The 13798-nt window shown below is 38.2% G+C and overlaps 1 long non-coding RNA gene across 1 annotated transcript; it reads right to left on the bottom strand.

The window, feature by feature from the left end:
• Nucleotides 1-371: 371 nt before the first annotated feature.
• LOC308098795 lies at nt 372-4148 on the bottom strand. Its single transcript, XR_013934310.1, has 3 exons — nt 3569-4148; nt 3103-3280; nt 372-2542 (listed from the first exon to the last, which is right to left on the bottom strand). It is a non-coding gene; the product is annotated as an uncharacterized lncRNA (long non-coding RNA).
• Between the last annotated feature and the right edge of the window lie 9650 nt (nt 4149-13798).

Genomic DNA, 13798 nt, shown 5'->3' with positions numbered 1-13798 from the left:
AATCGGTAAATCATGGTGGAGCTGTGTAACTGATTCAAACAAATCACCACAGAACAAGAAGTAATATGCCTATGTTGACAATTTAGCTGATTCTGCTATATTCTTTTCTCACTGAATAATTATTCAATGGTAGCCTATTTGGGATAATTTGGGTTTTCAAAACAAAACATTGTATTTGAATTTGTCGCATTTTCTATGGAACATATTGTTGTGGAAATCTACAAGTGCATGCTAATACAATCTTCAACTGGATGAGATAAATAATTGAAGTCTGAATGCACAGTGGCTCTGTTTGTGTCTCTTTATTGTAAGGTTTTCAAGCCCAGAAACAGTTTGCACACCTGCAAGGTGATACAAGAGTGTCTCTCCAAACAATTTTCGTTTCATAACAACATTCTCAATATACTAATTTCTATTTCCCAATCAAGCACATACTGTAAATACTGATCCAAGGCATTAATTTAACTAGAAAAGGTTATTGGAAAAAAGTTACTCGAGTTGTATAATAGACAATATGAATACACAGTGAGTAATAGAAACATATAAAGCAGGTTTGCAAGCCTAGAAACTGTCTGCATGCCTAGAGTATCTCCCCAAACAAAGTTTCACTTCAGCATTTAGGCACATACCTTCATTGTAGTTAGGAATATGTCCAAAATAAGGGAGGACAGTTTGACTTCACAAACAAGCACATGTTAGTATACTGTGAATACCGCTCCATCAATTAAAGTATAAAAAGGTCACTGATAGAAAGTTATGGAGTTATATGAATATATACATGCAGTGTCTACATATTTACAGTGGTGGAAAGTAACTAAGTACATTTACTCAAGTACTGTACTTAAAGGACGACTTCAGCCATTTTCAACTTATCTTTATATAATTGGTCCTCACTAATGCTCATTCTAATATGGTACCATTTTTGTTTCTAGTTCACAGAGGAAACCGTGTTTAGGCCAGGTGCTGGACATCAAGGCAAGAATCAAGGAGAAGATAAAACATCCACACACTGTTTGAAGCTCCAAAAACGAAATTTATTACGGTCGAAACGTTGTGCCAGTAACAAAGTACGTTTTTGGCGCTTCAAACAGTGTGCAGATGTTTTAATCTTCTCCACCATTTTTGTCTACTCAGTCTGTGTCTGAGAGGAGGGCTGTGGAAAGTTCAGAAACCCACAGTGACATCATCGATGGGGAATCCAAGCTAATAGAAACTTCAGGCATTCCATTCCTGGAAAGTTAGCATGCTAATGGAAGCCATTGTTCTTACGTTAATACAAATCTAAATAGATTTCTTTTTAATCTAGTTTAAAAAAACATGCCTAAGGATGATGTCACTGGTGGGTTTCTGAAGTGTCTACAGCCCTCCTCTAAGACAGAGTAGAATTTTTTTTACCATTTTATCATAAGCATTAGGACCAATTATGAAGATAGGTTGAAAATGGGTGAAGTCGTCCTTCAATTTTGAGGTACTTTTACTTTACTTGATATAACATTTTTAGATATTTGTAGCCTACTCCAATACATCTCAGAGGCAAATATTGTACGTTTTACTTAGTTACAAATTACTTTGTAGATTAAGATTATTATTACAAAACATACATTAACCAATTAACCCTTTGTTATTAAAAAATTGCTGATCTACGAGTCCACGACGTGTGGCATTGCAATGCGTTGTGGGCTTACAGATCGGCTACGTTCGAAATATTTCCATTTCCACATTTTGAAAGCTTTTGAAAAAAAAAGAACTGGTTCAAGGCTATGGTTAAGGTCATAATCAAGGTCAAGATTATTTCCTGATCTGATCTTTGGACTTTCGTGGGGGGGGAGCCTGGTGTCGGGTGGGTAGGGTTGGGCGGCACCTGTCAGCAGGGAGTGTTGGGCCTCAGAGCTACTATAGGGGGTCCGCCAAATCTTTGTGTGATAGGATTCATTTTTTTTTACTTTAACCACTTGAACCCTAGAATTCCTTTTCTGAGGGGAACATTAGCCGAAAACAGCAGATCTACAAGCTCTCAGCGCCTCGCACTGCGAGGTGTTGAGAGCTTGTAGATCGGCTATTTTTGGCAAAGAGGCTATAGGTGTAGAGGGAAAAAATAGCAGACTAAGTAAAAAGAAAACTTTAATCTGAAACACAATTTTATACAATATAGAGTAGGGGGTCCCTGCTTCATCTCTCTCTCAGGTCCTTGGCCTGAAGACGTTGAAGACCCCTGCTCTGCTCTAACGGATACAACCGCAATAACAACACAGAAATGTGGGGATAAAAAGAAAAAGAAAACAAATCCTTGGACTGGCAGTGGAAACGTAGAACAGTAGATATCAGTTTGGGGGGGGGGTTTATATCACTGGGTAATTATTTTGGTACATTTAACATCCTTTTTTGAGAACACTTGACTACAAATTATTACATGCAGTAAACTAAACATAATTGCTTAGCAATTCAAGTTTCTGAAACAAAATTATGTTACCATTCAAAAAATCAAATCAAATCAAATAAATCCTGCTTCTGAAGCTCTTTCTTGTTCCTCAGAATCATCTTCCTGGAGGGGGAAAGCAACCAGTCATTATTATTGAAATTGTATACTAAGAAAACATGCCATTATCTTTAGTCTTACTATTATTTAATAATACAAGTATTTAATAATGATGATTGATAAAAAATTAAAATCTTAGCAGCAGATCAGGAGAAGCGTAAAGAACTGTGTCGGATGTATCGAAACATGTATACGTCTCATTACAGTATACATCAAGGACAGGTTATTATTGTGTTGTGTTTTTATTTGTATTTCATTTTGACTTTTCTTCTCTTTATTTAGCATGGATTAGTCAGAGGAAAGAGTCCAAAAAATTTGAGGATTTTTGACCGAGACTAAAACTAAGGACATTTTATATTTTGTTCATTTTAATTTGTTTTATAAATACACAGTTTCAGTTATTTATATTTGTTCCCTCTTTTTCCCTTTATTTGTAAAGCTTTGTCTTTATGTATATTTGTTCAGTTAACTAAATGTTTTTTCCAAATCTAGTTTTCGTTAATTTGTTTGTTTTAGTTAACAATAATAACCCTGTTATGCACACTACATGTTATGTATCAACTTACGTTTGGCATCATCAATGTCTTTCTGCAGCCTCTCTGCAGCTCTCTCTATCAGGTTGGCAGCTTCTCTCAGAGAGTTACTGGCATCTGTCCCTTCTCCCTTGTTCAATCGTTTCTCCTCCTTCAAGAGGTCTATCAGTGAAGAAACTGAAATAACCAAGGTAAAAACTCCAGCTCCAATCTGAGAAGTTAGACAAAGAGATATGTGGTAGGATTTTGATCACATAAATGTTCACTCAGACACATTGCCTTAAATACATGTATTGTCACAATTTCTTTGTTGCATGTTGTGAACCACTGATCCACGTACAGTGCATGTGAGATAAATGTCTATAGTTTAAACAAGAACAATGTAGAGATGTGCATTGTTGAAAATTGTTGTAAGGAGATCTAATAAATAAAGTTTACTGGCTTGTGTTGATGATGTATTGAGTGAGGCGTGTTTCTTTATATACGTTTATTAACTTACTAGTCCTACTCCTACTCCAAGGGTAGCTAGGCGTGACAACGGTGTGATTTGTGTTCCATTTAGATTTGTACAAAACACCGTGTATATCTCCTTGACGAGAGATTTCATGGCATCTTTCCATTTATCCAATTCATAATCGGTTAATGGTTTATTTTCAGCTATAGCTCTCAGTATGCATTTCACTGCAGTATCCGGGTCACTGCAGCAGCTTCCCCCTCCTTGTTTAATCAGTTCCTGCAGCTCTCTCTTGATAGCCTTTTCCGTATTTTCACTCTTCTGAGCCAACCGCTTTGCTTCTTCCAAATACTCTGTCGTCATCTTCTTATCAATTACATCAGATGTTATTGTAGTCGCTGCACCCACTGCTCCATATACACCTGCCAGTACTGCCAAAGGTGCAGCTAGTCCACCAGTGAACAGAGTAGCCACACCTGCTGCCACCCCACAAAGTCCACTACCCAAACCGAATGTGGCCCCAGCGACCTTACCATTATTACAATTCTTATGGGTTGAATCCACCTCCGAGGCTAGCTGTCTCAGTTGACGTGCATAGGCTCTCTGATCAGCTAGCCAGGAAGAAACCATCCTGAACAGATTATCCATGATGTTGGAATATGTTAGCTCCTCACTGGAAAATATGTTTAAAAAAAAGCATTATTATTATTATTATTATTATTATTATTATTATTATTATTATTATTATTATTATTATTATTATTATCATTATCATTATTATTATTGTTATGTATACTTTACATTACTGTAAAACTATGTTCAACAGTTAGAATATAACCTGACTGTAATTTAGAGAAAAGAGAAAATGTGTAGAGAAAAGAGAGAAATAGCTCAAATGCAGTGGAAAACAGAAAGGTCTTTAGTTGTGTTTTAAAATTAATAAGAGTAGCAGCAGACCTAATTAAACAATATTGTCTTTATACATATCTTCCACAATCCACAAACCACAATCTACATTGAATGGAAATACGTAGATATAGAACTTTGGATATTACCTTGCAAATAAAAAAGTGAGCTATATATAGGCATTATGTATGACATATGCAAAAAGTCAGATATATACTAGCTATATATGTAGGCATATATGTAGGCATTTATGACATATATGCAAATATATGAACCTGATTGTGGCATATATGTGGACATATATGTTGATATATAGGGAATATATGTCTAATATCTGAGCTATATATGAGACATATATTCCCTGTATATAAACATATATGCACATATATGAACCTGAATATGGCATATATGAGGCATATATTCTGCATCTACCTGCCATATATTGACTGTTACTGTTACTGTTACTATCTGTGAAAGATCTGCCCATATTGGGATGAAGAAAAAATAAAAATAAAAAACCTCCGACATCTACACTTCATGGAGTAAATTGTTTTTACCGAATTAACCGAATTATTATTTAGTAACAAATACCGTGCGCAGTCTGCGCACACGCTGGGCACGCATGCACGCGCGTGTTGCGCCCACAGTAGCGCGCACATAAATTGGCGTCTATGGCAACCTTTGTAACAAACCAAACCACTTGAAAAACTGTGGTAGAAATTAAAGTCTACTCCTTTGTCTATGTGCAACCCATTTTCTCTGTGACTTGGCTGTTGTTTCTCTCAAAATGATTTAATCTTTTATACCCAAGAAACAAGCAAACCTAAAATAATAATAAAACCTCAGCATGGTTCTGACAAAACGAGATCAAACATAAAACCAAATGAAAAATGTAATAAAACTAGGGGAAATATTTCAATCAACATGTCACTCGACTCTTCACAACAACAACAACAAAAACTGAGACAAAGGCGTCACTTAAAAAAAAAAAGGAAATTAAACTAGAAAAAATAAGACAACTTGGGGATGGCAAAAAAAAAAACACGCCATATAAAAGTTATAGAATTAGCTGATCTACAAGAGTGATGCGTTGTGAGCTTGCAGATGTGCTATTCTCACTACGGTATATAAAAAACATCCCTGTATTGATATGTCCAAAATAAGGCCAGCAGGTTGAAAGTGCTTAATTAATGTATGGTTGCAGAGAAGAAAACATGTGTGTCACATGCAGATGGACGGGCATGGATTGGGCATGGATTGAGCTGCACAGCGCTGATGTAAAATCAGATGATTCTCCTAATTTTTTTTCCCAGAAGGCGAGAAAATAATGCAGAAAAGTACTGAATTTGAGGTTAATTGCAAACACTATGGGAATGGCAACTGCCATCCGTTGGGAGCCAAATGACACCACTGGGTTGAGAATTCAGCAAATGATGATGATTTTAATAATGGAAAGACCTCCTGCTTTAATGGCATACATGTGGTAGACGTGGCTACGTCATGAAGGAAAATGTAAAAAAAAAGGGGGAAAAAATCCCGATCAGGGCCCACTTGAACATCTTGAAAGTGTTCGCAGCCCACCCATCTGACCACTTAACACGGCAGCCGATAGGAGCATATTCATTTGAATCATCAATCAATTGATTGTTTTCCATAGTATGCTTTAAGTTCAAAGGTAAAATAATGGGAAACTAGAAAAAGTGCTCCTCGGAGCACAGGTCTCCGCCAGGTCAGGTAGGTTATTGTGGCCTCCTGGTGGCGCTATAATAGGCCAATGTGAAAAGGGTGGCATTTCTTCCTCGGCCTAGTGGGAATGTGCATGCATTCATGATTTGAGGCATTTTGTTCCAAACATGTGTTTTGCTAAAGTAGACCTGCTGGTGGCGCTATAACAGGGCAATGTGAAAAGGGTGGCATTTCTTCCGCGGCCTAGTGGGAATGTGCGTGCAAACTTTCAGGGAAATCGCACGCCACGTTCATGATTTGAGACATTTTGTTCAAAACGGACCAATCCTGCAAACTTTGGAAGCCAACCTTTGCCAATCAGGATGGAATATGAAATATCGGACAGATGCGTCTTGATCACGTGACTATAGAGATACTGTGTACCGATTTGATGTTTGGATAAAATGTATTTGACATAAGTCGGCCTCCTGGTGGCGCTGTAAAAAGCAGATGTGAAAAATGCAGTGCAGATGTTTTTCCTTGGCTTCTAGGGAGTGTACGTGCAAAGTTTCACGTAGATCGGTGCAGTTATAGTTAAAAATGCAAATCGGCCTGTTATAGCGCCACCATGAGGCTGATTTGAAAAGTTTTAAGTGGCATTTCTTCCTCTGCATAGTGGGAATGTGCGTGTGCAATTTTATGGAAATGGCAAGCTGCGTTCATGATTTGAGGCAGTTTGTTCAAAACTCACCAATCCTGCAAACTTTGGAAGCCAACCTTAGCCAATGAGGATGGAATATGAGAAATTGAACAGATCCGGGTTGATCACATAACTATAGAGATACTGTGTACCGATTTGCATGACGTTTAGTTAAAAGCTATAGGAGTAATAGGAAAAAATGGGTTTTGCACAAATCGGCCTCCTGGTGGCGCTATAACAGGCCCATGTGAAAACATTGGGGCAGAGGTTCTGAATTGGCATCCAGGGAGTGTGTGTGCACAGTTTCGGAGCGACCGGGCCAACGGTGCCAGAGATTAGCTGGTAATACACAGACAGGACACACGGACGGACGGACACACGGACGGACGGACAGGGGCGAAAACATACTCTCTCGCCATGCCTTTCGGCCTGGCGGAGACAAAAATCAAGGTTCAAATACTATCTATATAAATATATAATTGTAGGAGAAGCACGCACACGCACACACACACACACACACACACACACACACACACACACACACACACACACACACACACACACACACACACACACAGTGGTAATGAGGTGATGTACAGTACGTGAGCAGACACCAACAATATACACACATTATTATCATTAACAGAACTGACATCACGCTAAATACATACAACTTCACTGCAGGAAATTATGCTATTGTTAACATTCATTCATTCATTATTTTTACATTTTTTTAATACATACATACATAAATCAAATTTGTACTTTTGCCGACTTTTCATTCCACTACATTTCAAAGACAAATATTTTTGACTCCAATACATTTTTAGGAGGGGAAAAAGTACAATATGAATTAACCACTTAACCACTCAAATAGAGTGAAAATAGCAGATATGCAAGCTCACACTACGACGTAATGAGGAGATGCGTCGCAAACTTGTAGATCTATTTTCACTATTATTGATATTTCTTTGAAATTTTCTGGAAAACCTTAAAATGGGGTAAAATGGATTAGATTTAATAAAAAGATGGAGTACATTTTATTAAAAAATAAAATGTACTTTGTAATTTGCACTTTTTAATACTCAAGTAATTCTTTTAAGCATGTTAATAAATACATGTTTTTCAAAGCAAGTACTCCAGAAGTACAAATGTGACAAGGCAACTTTCACTTATAGTTGAGTAATATTTGACCAGGAGTATCTATACTTAGACTAAAGTACTGGGGTTGAGTACTCTGTCCACCACTGCAGATTAGTAAAGTTTTAGGGGACAATTCATGTCCAATTCAAGCTAGTGGGGACACATCTTTCACACACCTACTGTACTGTATGTCTACATCAGTCTGTAAAATACAGATTTGTATTCCTCTCCAAAATTATCATTTCATGTAGACACAGGTGTGACTGTAACTTGGTCAGCAAACTTTTTAAGTGACTAAGTTAGTCAAATTATTGGCAAGATTATTTGTATAACTATTCATTGTTTAACTTTAACTATAACTTTAACTATCATAACTATTCATTGCATTGTATAACTTTTATTATAAGTTCAGTACCTTGTTTAGTTTTTTCCAACAGTTTCAGATTAATTTAAATTCTCATTCGGAAAATGATTGCAAAAATGTTTGTTGCTAAAAACTGATCAATGCTGTCATTAACATCCATTAAAAGAGTTGAAGTCACACATATCTTCATGTCACTAAAAGACAAGTGTCTTACCTGCTTCAATGTTGAAATCCGTATGTACCGTAGGTCTGGAGATCTAGACAGAGGAAGAATAACGACAGGCTATGAAGCTCCATCAACAGCTCAAAGAGACATCTCTGGTTGTCTCTGTTATTTTATAGCTTACAGTCTGGTATTCCTTCAGTGGGCGGACTCAGAGATCTGCTGTTTACAAGAAGAGGGCCATTTCTTGTAAATGCTGTGAGTTTTTTTCCCCCTTCTTTATCTATCCAAGGTAGTAGCTAAGCACAAGTGCTCACTTCCAGCAACGCCCTGCACACACTATGTGCAGGACATACTATGTGCAGGGCGTTGCTGAAAGTGCACTTGTGCTCAGCTACTACCCTGTGTTTCCCAACACACCTGGCATAGCCAAAAGATCCCAGGGCACACATATATTTACATTATCTGCCTTTTATAGCGCCACCAGGAGGCCGACTTATATTTAAAAAAATATATATATATTACTCCTTCAGATTTCATCCACATTTCACGCAAATCGGAAAACATGATCTCTATAGTCATGTGATCAAGACGGATCTGTTAGATTTTTCATATTCCATCCTGATTGGCTAAGATTGACATCTAAAGTTGCAGGAGTGGCCCGTTTTGAACAAAATGTTGCAAATCATGAACGCAGCGTCCGATTGCGGTGAAACTTTGCACGCACATTTGCACTACGTTGAGGCCACTAATGCCACCCTTTCAACATTGCCCTATCATAGCGCCACCAGGAGGCAGATTTTTGCAAAACAATTTTTTTTATATTACTCCTACAAATGTTGTCCAAACATCACGCAAAGCAGTACAAATGATCTCTTTAGTGAAGTGATCAAGACGGATCCGTCCGATTCCTCCTGATTTTTCACATTCCAGCCTGATTGGCGAATTCCAAACATTGCTGGCCCACACTAACCTACCTGACCTGGCGGAGACCTGTGCTCCGAGGAGCACTTTTTCTAGTTTATTTATTTTTTCTCGAAATCTTTAACGGAACACCAAATTATCTCAGACGGCACACTGCAGAACGGCGGTTGGGAAACGCCTGCTGAGTAGACACACGCACGCACACACACACACAATATTGTGTATTAGTTAGATGATGCTCCCAGTCAGAAAACTACCCTCAGCAGGCCTCTTGAGAATTGGAATAGATACAGAATGCCTCAATCTTCCAATCAAAGACTTCTATAGTCAAATGTAGAACATTTTAAAGAATGCTTGGTCGCTGCAAAAAGGTGGTCAAACAAACCTGCAGAAGGGGGAGGATTCCCACAGCTGCAAGATTCAAGGAGGTCGTTATTGTTACAGTACGGCTTGTGCATGAGAGTGAAATGTATTTTGTTTGGCTTCTCAAACATTGTAGCAGTGCAAGTAATTATAATTAAAGACACACAAGTATATACACAACTTATACACATCATCAACAACAACAACAACAACAACAACAACAACAACAACAACAACAACAACAACAACAACAACAACAACAGCAACAACAACAAACAACAACAACAATAACAACATCAAGAGAAGAAGGTGCTTGAAGGTGCTGAGGTACATATGGCTCATCAAAAGTATGTGTGTGTGTGTGTGTGTGTGTGTGTGTGTGTGTGTGTGTGTGTGTGTGTGTGTGTGTGTGTGTGTGTGTGAGTGCGTGCGTGCGTGCGTGCGTGCGTGCGTGCGTGCGTGCGTGCGTGCGTGCGTGCGTGCGTGCGTGCGTGCCACCTAAGGGGGTTACTGTAGAAACACGTGCTTTAAAATAGATCAGGCCATTTCCCAGAAACGACACCCGACTCAAAGTGAAAGTATGCAGCTGTCTGCCTTGTTTTGGTAACACAAGCCCACTTGAGACAAAGTACAGGCATGATACTCCTGGATAAACATACTCCTCTACAAGTAAATGCTGCTCAGTCAAATTTTTACTTAAAGGGACATTTCACTTTCAAACATGTTTGAGGTCTAAACACCCTTCCTCCAGATTGACAAGATGCCCTGCCAAGTTTCACCCTGTTGACCCCATCGGTCTGGTGTGGGGGAACCCTGGGTGTGTTGTGGTCAGTGTTGGGCAATATTACTTAGGAAAAGAATATGTTACTCATTACTTATTACTCTTTAAAAAAAGTAATACTATTATATTACTAATTTATTTGTGCCGCGATGTAACCTGTTTAAAGATAGACACTGCACAAAGCAGATACAGTTCCTTCAAAAGTACTGCAGAATGTAATGAAGTGAAGGAAATGTACAATGGCCAGGTGGTACTTTTGTGCGGCGCTTCTATGAGGCGAGCAAACCATAAGGCCACTAATGAGGGGCTATGGTGGTGGAGTCTGTGGTACCTGCCACACAGTAGATGACAGTGTCTATTTGTCATGAGAGTTGTGTCATAACACACGCAGCTGTGTCTGGGACAAACTGCAGCAGATAAGGAGCGATAAGGTGCTGTAGACAAACTTCTTGAGGTCACTGTCTGACATTCTATGTATTCAAGAAACTTTTCTTCATATACAAGATCTGGACAAGCTTAACTCAGTTAAGAGTAACGTCCATGGGGCAGGGGAGTCCACAACAGATCTGAGTTTGGGGCCTGCAGTGGCAGAATACATGGATGTGTAGCTATAATGTGGCATAAAAAATATTACCCCATGATAAGTGTGATTACACTGGGGTAGACTGGTATATAGCAATTAAAGTTGCTTATAATAACAATGTTTTTATAATTGTAAATGCATACACACCATATGAATGCCATAGTTATGAGGATGTATATCTTGAAAGGCTCGCTTTCATTAGCGCTTTTGTCGAGGAAAATGAATATACATGTATTTACATAATGGATGGCATAAATGTAGATATCAGTGGAAGCTGGTGTTCCGTTATGCAGAGTGGCAGCATTATTTGGTGTCAGCCCTGGTACCATTTCCAAACTTAGGACCAAGTTCTGTGAGACTGGTGAAGTCAAAGGAAGACAACAACCCAAGAAGACCGGTTTCTCACCCTTGCATCACTGAGTAACCATAGGTTTTCTTCAAGAGATTTACAGGCAAGATTTGCACAACAGTACCAAAGAGAGATGTCAAAGTTGCAGGACCCATGCTCAGCGCACACCTGCCTGCCAATGGTATACCAGGGCTGACATCAAGGCATCTTTCCATGGGGGCAGTGTTGCTGCTTGGTGCATACTCAAACTCAACAAAGTTGCAGAACCCATGCTCAGGTACCAGTCACACACACTCTCAAAACGAGAGCGATTACCAACAGAAGTATTATGGGTGATTTTGGCAATTTTTGGGGGGGCGCTACTCGTTTAGCTGTTACTCATTCCACGAATGCCCGATCCTTACAAGCTGTACCTCGTTGTAAAGGTGACTAATCAACGACAAAAATGATATAAAACAGGGGTTTCAATTATCGACCGAAGTTAAGTTTCCGAAGTTTTTGTGGGCAGTTTACATTAAGTTAAAGACATGGTTGGAAATCGATAGTCATGTGAGTGTACTGACTTACTGTAGGCTGCTTTGTATAAAATATTGCATTTGTGGAAATAATTATCGAATAATAAAAATAACTTTACATAATATATAGTAGTTATTTATTACTTCTACACATTATTATATTACAAAGAAGATGGTGCAATTAGATCGTGAATGACGTTGCTGTGTTTCTGTGCAGACTGTGCAGTCAAGTCAGTGGGATCAGATGCACACAGTTGCATGCATATAGTAGCCCATGTACTCCACCAGGACCGGAAGCGCTACTTTGAACGAGAACCTGAGTTGACCACTAATGATAACAACAAGCATGGGGTTAAATTCCAGTGGGATAGGCTCTCAGAGGATGACTTGTGGTGTTATTATGACTGGACTGAGAAGAATCTTAGTAATGTTGCACTTCCATATGATGCCATTCTGTGTGACAATATTAACTGTGATAATCCTAAACTTAATCATGAATTGTGCATAATGTATGATAAAATTGTACATGGTCTAAACAAGTCTAGTACATTATTCTGTCAAAGAAGGGGTAATCAGCATAAACTCAGGCCGGGCTGGAATGAGCAAGTGAAGGAACTTCACCAGCAGGCCAGAGAAACTTTTAAAAATTGGGTTAACACAGGTAAACCAAGGTGTGGTCCTGAATGTGAATTAAAAATTCAAAAGTGCAATGCGTTCCATTAAGAGGAACGAGCAGACCTTAAGAGAAAACTCAATGGCCAGAAAGCTGCAGCAAAAGGATGTCTTGGATTTCTGGAGAGAAGTCAAAATTATAAATAATAGTAAGATACCTTTGCCCTCTAATATTGACGGGGTCACAGGGAGTGTAGATATTGCAGAATTATGGAGGAGACATTACAAAGACATTTTTTATTGTGTTAAAAGTGATGATTCTTGTGTTGGTGTTGTTTCCCATGACAATGTGGCTATTAGACCTGCATGAAGTCAGAAAAGCTATTGAGAAATTGGCTTTAACCCTTCCATTGTGTTAGGTAATTTTTGACCTGTTTTCAAGTTTAAATAGGTAAAAAGTACCCTTTACATTTCTTTATTGGAATAAGGCTTCATGATATCCTCAGAAACAGCTATTCTAACGCAACAAAATTAATTACCACCATTTTAGTTAATTCTGATGGTCTTAAAAAATAAGTGACACTTGTGGTGTTAGTGGGTCAAATTTGACCCGGTAGAGAAGTGTGGCTCAATTCCCCCCAAATTGTCAATATTCAATGTTTACATGTTTGAGAGTGAGAGAGACTTGTCCTCAATTAGCATTTGCTATCAGGAGTAAAATAAAGTGTTGGTTTATGAAAAATAAATGACTTTTTACCTTCTATGGTATACGGGTCAATTTTTACCCGCTAACACCATTAGTGTCACTATTTTTTAATAATAACCTTTTTTTAAGTTAAAAAACTTTTGGAAGTGTGTTCTAATTATTATTCTTAATTATTCTATTATAGCTAGATAACATCATTATCCATTGTCTTCATTATAGGAAATGTAATGAGTGAATCTTTACCTTTTTACAATTGAAAACAACATATATTGAAAGATGAAACATTTAAAAAAGTGTTTACATGGATATGAATGCATTACAAGTCAGCTCTGAGGTGGGAGAAAAAAATAAATGAAAAAAAATAATTCTTTGAGTATTTTGGGCTGAGTTAAATCACGGGTCAAATTTGACCCGCTAACACCACAAGTGGATGCAGGTTTCTAACACAATGCAAGGGTTAAATAAATCCAGTGGCCCTGATCAGATAAGAGCTGAACAATT

Source organism: Gymnoscopelus braueri, assembly GCF_963280865.1.
Source record: "Gymnoscopelus braueri genome assembly, chromosome: 13".
NCBI lineage: Eukaryota > Metazoa > Chordata > Actinopteri > Myctophiformes > Myctophidae > Gymnoscopelus > Gymnoscopelus braueri.
This window is presented reverse-complemented; position numbering and strand designations above follow the sequence as displayed.